Source organism: Salminus brasiliensis, chromosome 14 (assembly GCF_030463535.1).
Source record: "Salminus brasiliensis chromosome 14, fSalBra1.hap2, whole genome shotgun sequence".
NCBI classification, from domain to species: domain Eukaryota; kingdom Metazoa; phylum Chordata; class Actinopteri; order Characiformes; family Bryconidae; genus Salminus; species Salminus brasiliensis.
The window spans coordinates 33,154,038-33,164,016 of NC_132891.1; positions in this window are offsets into that span (position 1 = coordinate 33,154,038).

Consider the following 9,979-nt stretch of genomic DNA (forward strand, 5'->3'; position numbering starts at 1 on the left):
ACCAATTATTCAGTACCTACTCACCTACTGTTTCTTTAGTAAGTACTAGTTATTCTGAATCTACTTATTCATTAAGTGCTAATTATTCAGTACCCACTAACCGACTATTGAATCAGTAAGTACTAATTATTAAATATGTACTAATTATTCAGTACTGATTAACCTACTTTTCGGGATGCACTAATAATTTCACATTTTTCAATAAGGACTAATTGTTCAGTACCTACTAACCTACTATTTAATATGTACTAATTATTCAGAACATATTAATAATTCAGTCAGTACAATAAAAATCAACCGATAACTTATCATTTGTCCACATTCAGGCCTTTGAAAGGTTGAAAGGGTTTTAAAGACAAGACAAGCTTATACTGGCAGGTATCCTGTCTGCAGACCACTGTGGGACCACAGTGTCCATCACCACCTCACTCAATATAATGGACCAGGTCTCAGCACGCCTGTTTCTTGAGTCTAACTAACCAATACATTCCACCCTATAAACTCAACAACAGCTCCAATGAGTGTTTAGATCCCGTCGTCCACTCCTAAATCCCCAGTACCTCATCTGTCAGTCAAACGAAGGGCTGCAGGAGACACACACACACACAGGCCCACCTGGGTTCCATTAGCCTCCATGCCGCTCGGGACCGATGTGGAAGAGATCTGGAAATGGCCTGGGATTGCTCTGGGAATGCTGATCACGGCCTTGTAAAAAAAAAAAGTCAAATAAATGTGATGGAGGGCCTACAGCGTCCATCTGTGTGAATGGACACGGAGCGCGAGTCCCCAATCAGACACAATGAGCTGTCTCTCAGATACTCTGGAATGATGCAATCCAAGGCGCTTGGGGTGAGTTGTGGAGTTGGGGGTAACACAATTGTTGTTAAATGCAATCAAATCCTCACAGCAATGTTCCTCCTAAATGTAGTAGAAGGTTTTCTTCCCTCGACAGTAGAGGCAGATACTCTAATAAATATTTAGTACATACTGATTTAGTATTACTAATCAAGTATCTACTTTTTTCAGTACTTAGTAATTACTCACTACCAGTACTGAATCAAAAATTATTCATTAATTAATCCTACCAATTATTTGGAATTTACTTATCATTCAGTTTCCACTAATTATTCAGTACCTACTGACCAACTATGTATTCAATAAGTACTAATTATTCAGTATCTACTAAATAATGAGTATCACTGTTTTCTTAATGAGTAGTAATTGTTCAGTATCTACTAATTCAGTATCTACAAATGTTTCAGTACTTAATATTTACACACTACCTACTAATTACTCAAACATTATTCATTATTCAGGACCTACCAATTACTTCACCTACATGCACGCACCAGCATCCCTTCCCTCGGTTTATCCCTCGTCCTGGAACGTCTGTTAGCCGCAGTTGCTTGCGGACTATTCATTTATTCAGTATTACTAATTACTCTACTATTTTGGCAGTACCAAGAAATTACAAATGCCATTAAAAATTATTAATCTAAATCAACTTATTATTCCGTTTCCACTAATCATTCAGTACATACTGACCAGCTATGTATTTATTAAGTACTAATTATTCAGTACATACTTTAAAGGTGCACGTATGTGTCCTCCGCATTTAACCCATCTGGTGGTGAACACACACTCACACACACACATGTGTTAGGGGCAGTGAGTACACACACACAGAGCGGTGGGCAGCCAACTCCAGCGCCCGGGGAGCAGAGAGGGTAAAGGGCCTTGCTCAAGGGCCCAACAGTGGCAGCTTGCCGAGCCCGGGAATCGAACCCACAACCCTGTTATCAACCGCCCGGAGCTCTAACCGCTGAGCCACCACTGCCATACTGACCAGCTATGTATTTATTAAGTACTAATTATTCAGTACATACTGACAACTATGTATTTATTAAGTACTAATTATTCAGTACATACTGACCAGCTATGTATTTATTAAGTACTAATTATTCAGTACATACTGACCAGCTATGTATTTATTAAGTACTAATTATTCAGTACATACTGACCAGCTATGTATTTATTAAGTACTAATTATTCAGTACATACTGACAACTATGTATTTATTAAGTACTAATTATTCAGTACATACTGACCAGCTATGTATTTATTAAGTACTAATTATTCAGTACATACTGACCAGCTATGTATTTATTTAGTACTAATTATTCAGTACATACTGACCAGCTATGTATTTATTAAGTACTAATTATTCAGTATCCACTAATTATACTAATTTAGCATCTACTGATTATTCTGTATCTAACAATAATTGTTCAGTATCTGCCAATTCAGTATTACTAATTAAGTATCTACATGTTTCTCATTACGTATGATTTACCCACTACCTACTAATTATTCACAAATGATTAATTATTCAGTACCTACCAATTATTTTGAATTTCCTTTTTATAGAGTATCCACTAATTATTCAGTACCTACTAATTTTTGATACCAGTACTGAATCAAAAATGATTCATTAATTATTCCTACCGATTATTTTGAATCTACTTATCATTCAGTTTCCACTAATTATTCAGTACCTACTGACCAACTATGTATTTAATAAGTACTAATTATTCAGTATCTACTAAATAATTCAGTATCTTCAATTGTTTCAGTACTTAATATTTACCCACTACCTACTGAGTACTCAAACATTATCCATTATTCAGGACCTACCAATTACTTTACCTACCATTCACACGCACGTGCATCCCTTTCCCTCGGTTTATCCCTCGTCCTGGAACGTCTGTTAGCCGCAGTTGCTATCGGACCGCAGCCAAAGCTCACTCGGAGAGAAATGATAATAGTGCTATCAAAACAGGGCTTTCTGCTGTAAAAGCAATTCACATTCACGTCGTAAAAAAAAAGAGGACGAGGCTCGGACAGACTGAATAAACGCTCGCGGACTGCGCCGCGGCACTGCGGGCCTGTAAAAGTAGGGGCTTCACGTTTCGGAGAGGGGAGAAACTGGAAGAGCAGATCGATGGGAAGAGAGGCGGCCAGGGAAAACACAGAGAGCGCAATAAATATCCTACAGGAACAGGCCGCATCCAAACCCCCTGCTTCCAGCTTTTAATGCTGAATTTGTACATTCGTTCTGCTCTCCTCTAGAATCCTCTAATGCTCAAAATGGTAAAAACAGGGCTAGCAAAACTGACAGAACCGGCCAAATCCATCTCTCATATATATACTCATATATCCTCACTGTCACTCAACATGTCTTGTATCTCCGCTTTCGCCGTTTTCCCTTTTTTCACATAATCGGAATCAGGCAGCTGTTCTTTACAATGTGTCCAAATCTCATAACGAACGGGCCGATAGAAATGCTCCAAAATGACCTGGAATGACATCGTTTTACATTGACTTCCATTCAAAGTAAAATGGATTTTGGCCTCTCCTGAAAAATTATTCAGTACCCACTATTCAGTACCTTTTGAATGACTTATTCAATAAGTACTAATTATTCAGTACTCACTAGTTATTCAGTATCTACCAATTATTCAGTACCTACTTACCTTCTATTCAATATGTACTAATTATTTTAAATGTACTTATTATTCAACAATTCCTGATGAAACAGTAAATAACCAGGTGTCCCAATACTTTTGTCCATGAAGCGTATAACTAGAACACATACATACTGAGGTATACATATATAATACATATGTCTTTCGGAGCAGGAGTTGAGGGTGTTCGAATTTTGAACTCTTAGTGACACTTTTGGAGAGCATTTGTGAAGAAGCCTCTGGCACACACACACACACACACACATACACACACACACACACATACACACACACACACACACACACCACACAAACTCCCTCACGAACCACATAAACACACTAACACACCGTTTCAGTTTGTGGCACTGGTGTGTGATTCTGTTTGTAAGAAGACAAGAAAAGGAATGGCAAGACTTCAGCAGCGCCCGGAAGGGTGACCAGAGAAGCCACAGGACCTGGCCAGTGCCGGGGTTGACCGAGGTTAACTCTGAGTGACTCTAAACCTCAGGCTGACTCGCTGACTCTACAAACGCTGCCTGCCAAAAAGGCTGGGGACACCCGGCAGCTAATACGACCATTAGCTCCTCCTAGCACTGGCGCTGCTTCCGATGCTTGGAGGGTAAGGACTTAACGTGGTTATCGGCCTCCTCCGATACATGCAAAGCCAGCCACTACCTCTTTTCCAAGGCAGCCGGCACGCTCGGAGGAAAGCGCCGGGTCTCCAGCTCCACCGCACCCGCTAACACACGCTTGGCCTATTTGCTTTGGGAATTTGGGAATGGGCGGAGCTACACATCATACCGCCACCAGCTAGCAGAGGCGCTAGGCCTGTGGTGGCTACACTTCTGAGAGATGTAGCTCTGCCCATGTCTAGCGCCTCTGCTGGCTGATAGTGGTATGATGTGTAGCTCGGCCACCAGCTAGCAGAGGCGCTAAACCTGTGGTGGATGTAGCGCTGCCTATGTTTACATGCTCTCAGAAATGAGGCCACCACAGGTCTAGCGCCTCTGCTAGCTGGTGGCCGAGCTACACATCATACCACTATCAGCCAGCAGAGGCGCTAGACATGGGCAGAGCTACATCTCTCAGAAGTGTAGCCACCACAGGTCTAGCGCCTCTGCTAGCTGGTGGCCGAGCTACACATCATTCCGCTATCAGCCAGCAGAGGCGCTAGACATGGGCAGCGCTACATCTCTCAGAAGTGAAGCCCCCACAGGTCTAGGGCCCCTGCTAGCCAGTTTGCGTGTGATGACCAGCTAGCAGAGGCGCTAAACCAGTGGTGGATGTAGCGCTGCCTATGTTTACATGCTCTCAGAAGTGAAGCCCCCATAGGTCTAGGGCCTATGCTAGCTGGTCATCATACCGCAAGCAGTTAGCAGAGGCCCTAGACCTGTGGGGGCTTCACTTCGGAGCGACGTATAGCGCTGCTCATGTTTCCTACGGTCCCTGGGTCAGCACTTTCGGATGGCTAAAAAGAGCCTTAAGGTAACTTCTAGGCCTACTGGGAATCAGGATTCTGGGGTGAGGTGGAGGCATAGCACTGGCTGCAGTAACAGACTGCTAGCAAACAAAAGAAGGAAGCGCTGTAAAACTTTAATGGAGGGAACACTGATACCTGGCCAGATGGCTATCAAACATGTGTCCTGCAGTCCATTCTTCCACACTCGATCAGCACAGGCCTGCATTAAAAATGAATGGGATTTGCTATGACAACTGCCACGCCCATTGAAAGACGACGGCTTTAGCATTAGCTTGGAAACAATTGCCAACAAGTTAGCCTAGTTAGTTATTAAGGCACTGAGCCACAATAGGCCGCCACGGATAGGGGGTGGGGACTCTCGAACACTCTTCATTAGAGTCACCAGTTGAGTCTCAAAGCCTGTGTGAGCTAACTGACCGTCTAGACTGCAGACGGCTGTTCTCAGATATTCAGATATTCAGCAAAAACCGGTCAGGACCAAGAGGTGGAATCTACATAGTAGGCAGGGAGTGAACAGTGATGCGTTGTTGGCATAAGGATCAAAGACAAGAACCAAACTTTGATGTCTAGACGACTGGGTCAGAACATCTCCAAAACATCAGGCAGGTCTTGTGCTCCAAGGAAGGCCCCAAGGCTGCCCAAGCCTCACTGATGCTCATGAAGTGCCAGATACCACAGCAGGACACCTTCAGAGGCCTTGTGGAGTGATCAGGCCTCTGGTACTAATGTTATGGCTATACAGAATGCAATACCTTCATCTGCAATGTTGAATAGACCTCTGCTCGAATTCCTGTCCACTTAGTTCCATGTACACTAAATATCCAAAAGTTTGTGGACACTAATGAATGCATTCGGCTACTTTACGTTGCACCCATTGCTGACACAGATGTGCAAATGCACACATACACACACACACACCTTCTCTGGTCCCTGTAAAGAAGAAATACTGCCAATAGAATAGAACAGGACTCTCTGGAGCAGATAAACCTAGATGAACCTATTGGCACCATGCTGCCTAATGCCAGGCGTGGGCTAGAGGAGGGGTATGAAGCCCCCCAGCAGCATTGAGCTGTGGAGCAGTGGAAGAACTGTGTTCGCTGGAGTGATAGATGGTGGTGCTCCATCCTGTACTTCTGGGATGGGCTGGGGAGTTGGAGATAAGGTAGGGTGGTGATCATCATCCAACATCCTGACCTCACTAACTAACGCTGTCTTGTCACTGAACCTCACAGCAATGCTCCTCCAAGATCTCGTAGTGTCCCAATACTTTTGTCCATCCAGTGTATGTGAGACATGTGAGAGGTTATTGTCTTCGTGCCGTCTCTCTTAAGGGGTGGTCGCGAGCAATTTTCTCACGCTTAATCTCCACAATGATCTCTGCCTTCTCCTGCTCGTCCCTCATCTCTCCATTCACTTCCCCTCAGTCCCTCTCTCTCTTCCCCCCATTGTCCCCAGGGCCCCCCCAGCACCCCCCCCCCCCCCCTTGACGCAACTGACTTTGTGTTTCAACACAGTAAAACCATTAATTGCTAAGCCTGGACCCTGCAGGAGACGCTGGAGCGCCCGGACGCTCCGAGTGGGATTAGGGGCGGAGGAACAGGGGCTTCTTCTGAGGTTTGGATGTGAAAGAGACGCCAACCAAAAGAGCGGTCAGGCCTATGCGGAGATCGCTGAGTGTCGGGCGCTGGGTCCTGCCGAAATATGCACGCTCGGAGGGAAAATCCTCGGAGGAAGGAGCCTCGCGTTGCCAAACTGAGGTTTCCCTGAAGAGAAAATATTTGCTCTGAAGAGAAAAAGAGGGCCTGCAGAGAGAGAGAGAGAGAGAGAGAGACATACAGATACAGAGAGAGAGAGAGAGAGATAGAGAGAGAGAGACTCTGCCATGCTATAAACTGAGTGTGGTTTCTCTGTCCGTTTGGCCTCGCAGTTATTCTTTGGCCTGCTCCTTGGCAGCGTCGACAGACGATACCTGGCTTCAGAGTTCTGCACGCTGGTTCAGGAGGACTCTGAGGTTTCGGCTCTATTCTGGACCTCAGGGTTTGGTCTGGTTCACTTCTGACCATGTTTATGACCCTCTGGACAGTGATCAGGATCCTTTTACAGAGACCACAGTGTTTAGTCAGTTTCAGGCACACTGTGTATGTGCATGTGTCTGTGTGAAGCCCCAACATGCTCATGTGGGGCTCACATGGGTGGAACCTGGGCTAGGGTGCGAGGGTTTGTGCATGTGTTGTTACTGGGCCCCACTTGGGCTTCCCGAATGGAACCCGTCGTAACAGCCCACCCTAATCTCATATAGGCTCGGTGTACCAGTGTACAACCCAGATGGGTCCCATGAGCTGTGGGGCAGTGGAGTAGGAACTGTGTTCTCTGGAGTGATGGATGGTGGTGCTCCATTCAATCCTTTTAGGGGTGAGTTGCGAGTTGGGGATGATGAGGTGGGGTGATGATCATCATCCAACATCCTGACCTCACATACACTCTTGCCGCTGAATGCAATCAAATCCTCACAGCAATGCTCCTCCAAAATCTAGCAGAAAGCCTGCAAAACAACTATCCAACAAAAGCAAGATAAGCTCTTTTTTTAAAAAATACACTTGAGTTCTGAAGAAACAATAAGTGAGCTGGTGTCCCAATACTTTTGTCCATATAGTGTATATTACTGTATGTATGCTGGTGCCCTGCCAAGTACACAAAGCTGAGGGAGATTAGAGCTGGAAACACATCAAACACACTCTTATATCTTATAAGTGTGTGTGTGTGTGTGTGTGTGTGTGTGATAGAGAGAGAGAGAGAGAGGGAGGCCACAGTGATCCACATCAGTGGTTCTGAGACCAGTGAAGGTTGGTCCTAACAAGTGAAAGTCAAGTAGTGAAAGTTGTATCTTTGTATGTGTGTGTGTGTGTGTGTGTGTGTGTGTGTGTGTGTAAGGAAGTCAGGTCTGGGGTCGCTGAGTCCTAATCGTTTCAGCCCTCTTTGCAGCCGTCGTGCTGACAGCGGGGTCAGCAGAGGTCAGGGGTCACAGGAGTTGGGGGCAGGGGGGCCACACAAAGACCACTATTAGAACGACTGCCTTTCTCTGTTCATTACACACACACACACACACACACTCACACACACAGTGGAGACAGTACATCTAGCACTTTGATGTATAAACATCAAAATACGAAAAGCTCTGCTCTGATTGGCCGGTTTAGGGCACTGCGGCAGCTCACAGGACCCACATATTAGTATAGTGTAGTTTTTAACACTGTAACATCATCATTCGTTTCACTGCTTCACCGTTTCACCAGCTTTTACTAGGGTTTTTTTTGGGGGGGCGGGGTTTGTGTCAATTTTAGGGGTGTAAATATTGCATAATGAGCCAAGACTGTGATGTAACAGTTTGGGGGTTTTGGAATCGGCCTGTTTTCCAGCTCTATTCTGGTCGTTCTGCTTGATGTTCCTCTGCCGGTTCGTCACGTCCATGCACTGAACTCCTTGGAAAGTACACTTCTCCATGCTAGGCCCCATATGGACGCACATCTATCGCTGAAGAATCGCAGTGTGACGTTCTGTTTACTCCGTTAGACGGACTCTCAAATAAACAAATATTGTTCCTTTCCCCTCTGAGAAGCCAAAAGCGTAACCAAGCCGACCAAACAGCCACATGACCGCCGACTTGGCCAATGGGGGAAGGCCCGGAGCTGGAGAAGTGGCTGGTCAGGAAGTGCCTGAGGTAAACAAGGGCGGCCAGAGGGAGTAAACAAACCCGTCACTACACTGACAGTGCACTGATTAGAGCAGAGTGGGATTTGTGGAAGGTGTTGTGTTCAGTAAGCAATCGCGTCATCCACTCTCTCCCTGCCTCGCTCTCTCCCTGCACACTTGATTACCCACAAGGCTCTCATGCAAAGTAACATGCTGGTTTATGTTTAATGGTCCAGGCTTAAAAGCCCACTCGTGTGTGTGTGTGTGTGTGTGTGTGTGTGTGTGTGTGTGTGTGTGTTTATATGTGCCTCCATGAGTGCCTGCATGTGTGTGTGTGTGTGTGCTTGCGTGTAGGCCTTTACCTCTCGCTCTCACGTGAGCTCATTTGGACAGCTGGCTGGTGGTCCACATGTTTCGGGATCTCTGGACAGTGTGTCCTTTTCTCCATCGCTCACAGCATTAACCTGACTGCAGTTATACCTGTCGGGCTCTTCTTCTCCAGTTGGGGTTTTGGACCATCGCCTCACCATTTAGAGATCTTACTTTTCTTAATACCATGATATGGGACTGCCAGTTAACCCACACCGTTCGTAGCCTTCCCTAGCACTAGCAATGCTCCTGACTCTAGGAGGGTAAGGACTTGTCCCATCCAACATGTCCCATCCAATACAAGCGACGCCATACTAGTCCTCTCGGATGGGCAGGGTCTTCAGTCCGCGTTCGCCAGGGGACGATCGTTCCACCGCTTGCCAGGACAGAAAACAGCCTGGATGCTTGTCTCCCATGGATCCTAAAGGATGGCGGGCCGAGCCGAGCCGAGCCGTACTCGAAGCTCGAAGGGTTCTTGGTACTGATCGGCTTTTGACCATCGGAGGGGCTGGACGTTGGTCCAGTATTGGCTTTGTAGGCCAGCTACAGGAAGCTACAAGGAACAGACGCCTGTGCCGGCCAACATCGCCAATTGTGCTCTCTCAGGCTCCGGCTGCTGATGGCAATGCAGCATGGCTTGGGACTGGAACTTGCGACCCTTTGAACCTTTAGCGCATTAGGCCTCGGAGCCAGTTGGAGCCCCTTTAGAGATACTTCTGTGGTACTTTTCAGCTTAAACCTGTGAACTACAGTGAGATTTACCCAGTTATGAGGTTATACTTAAGTCATTTGCAGCTTAGCTCAGGTATTTCAGTGTAATTTTGGTTAGACTCTCTTATACTTCTTTTTTATCCTAAATAATTCCACAGCACTTTGGAGAGAACGCCCAGTTCTTTTCCAGTTATTACCTAGAACG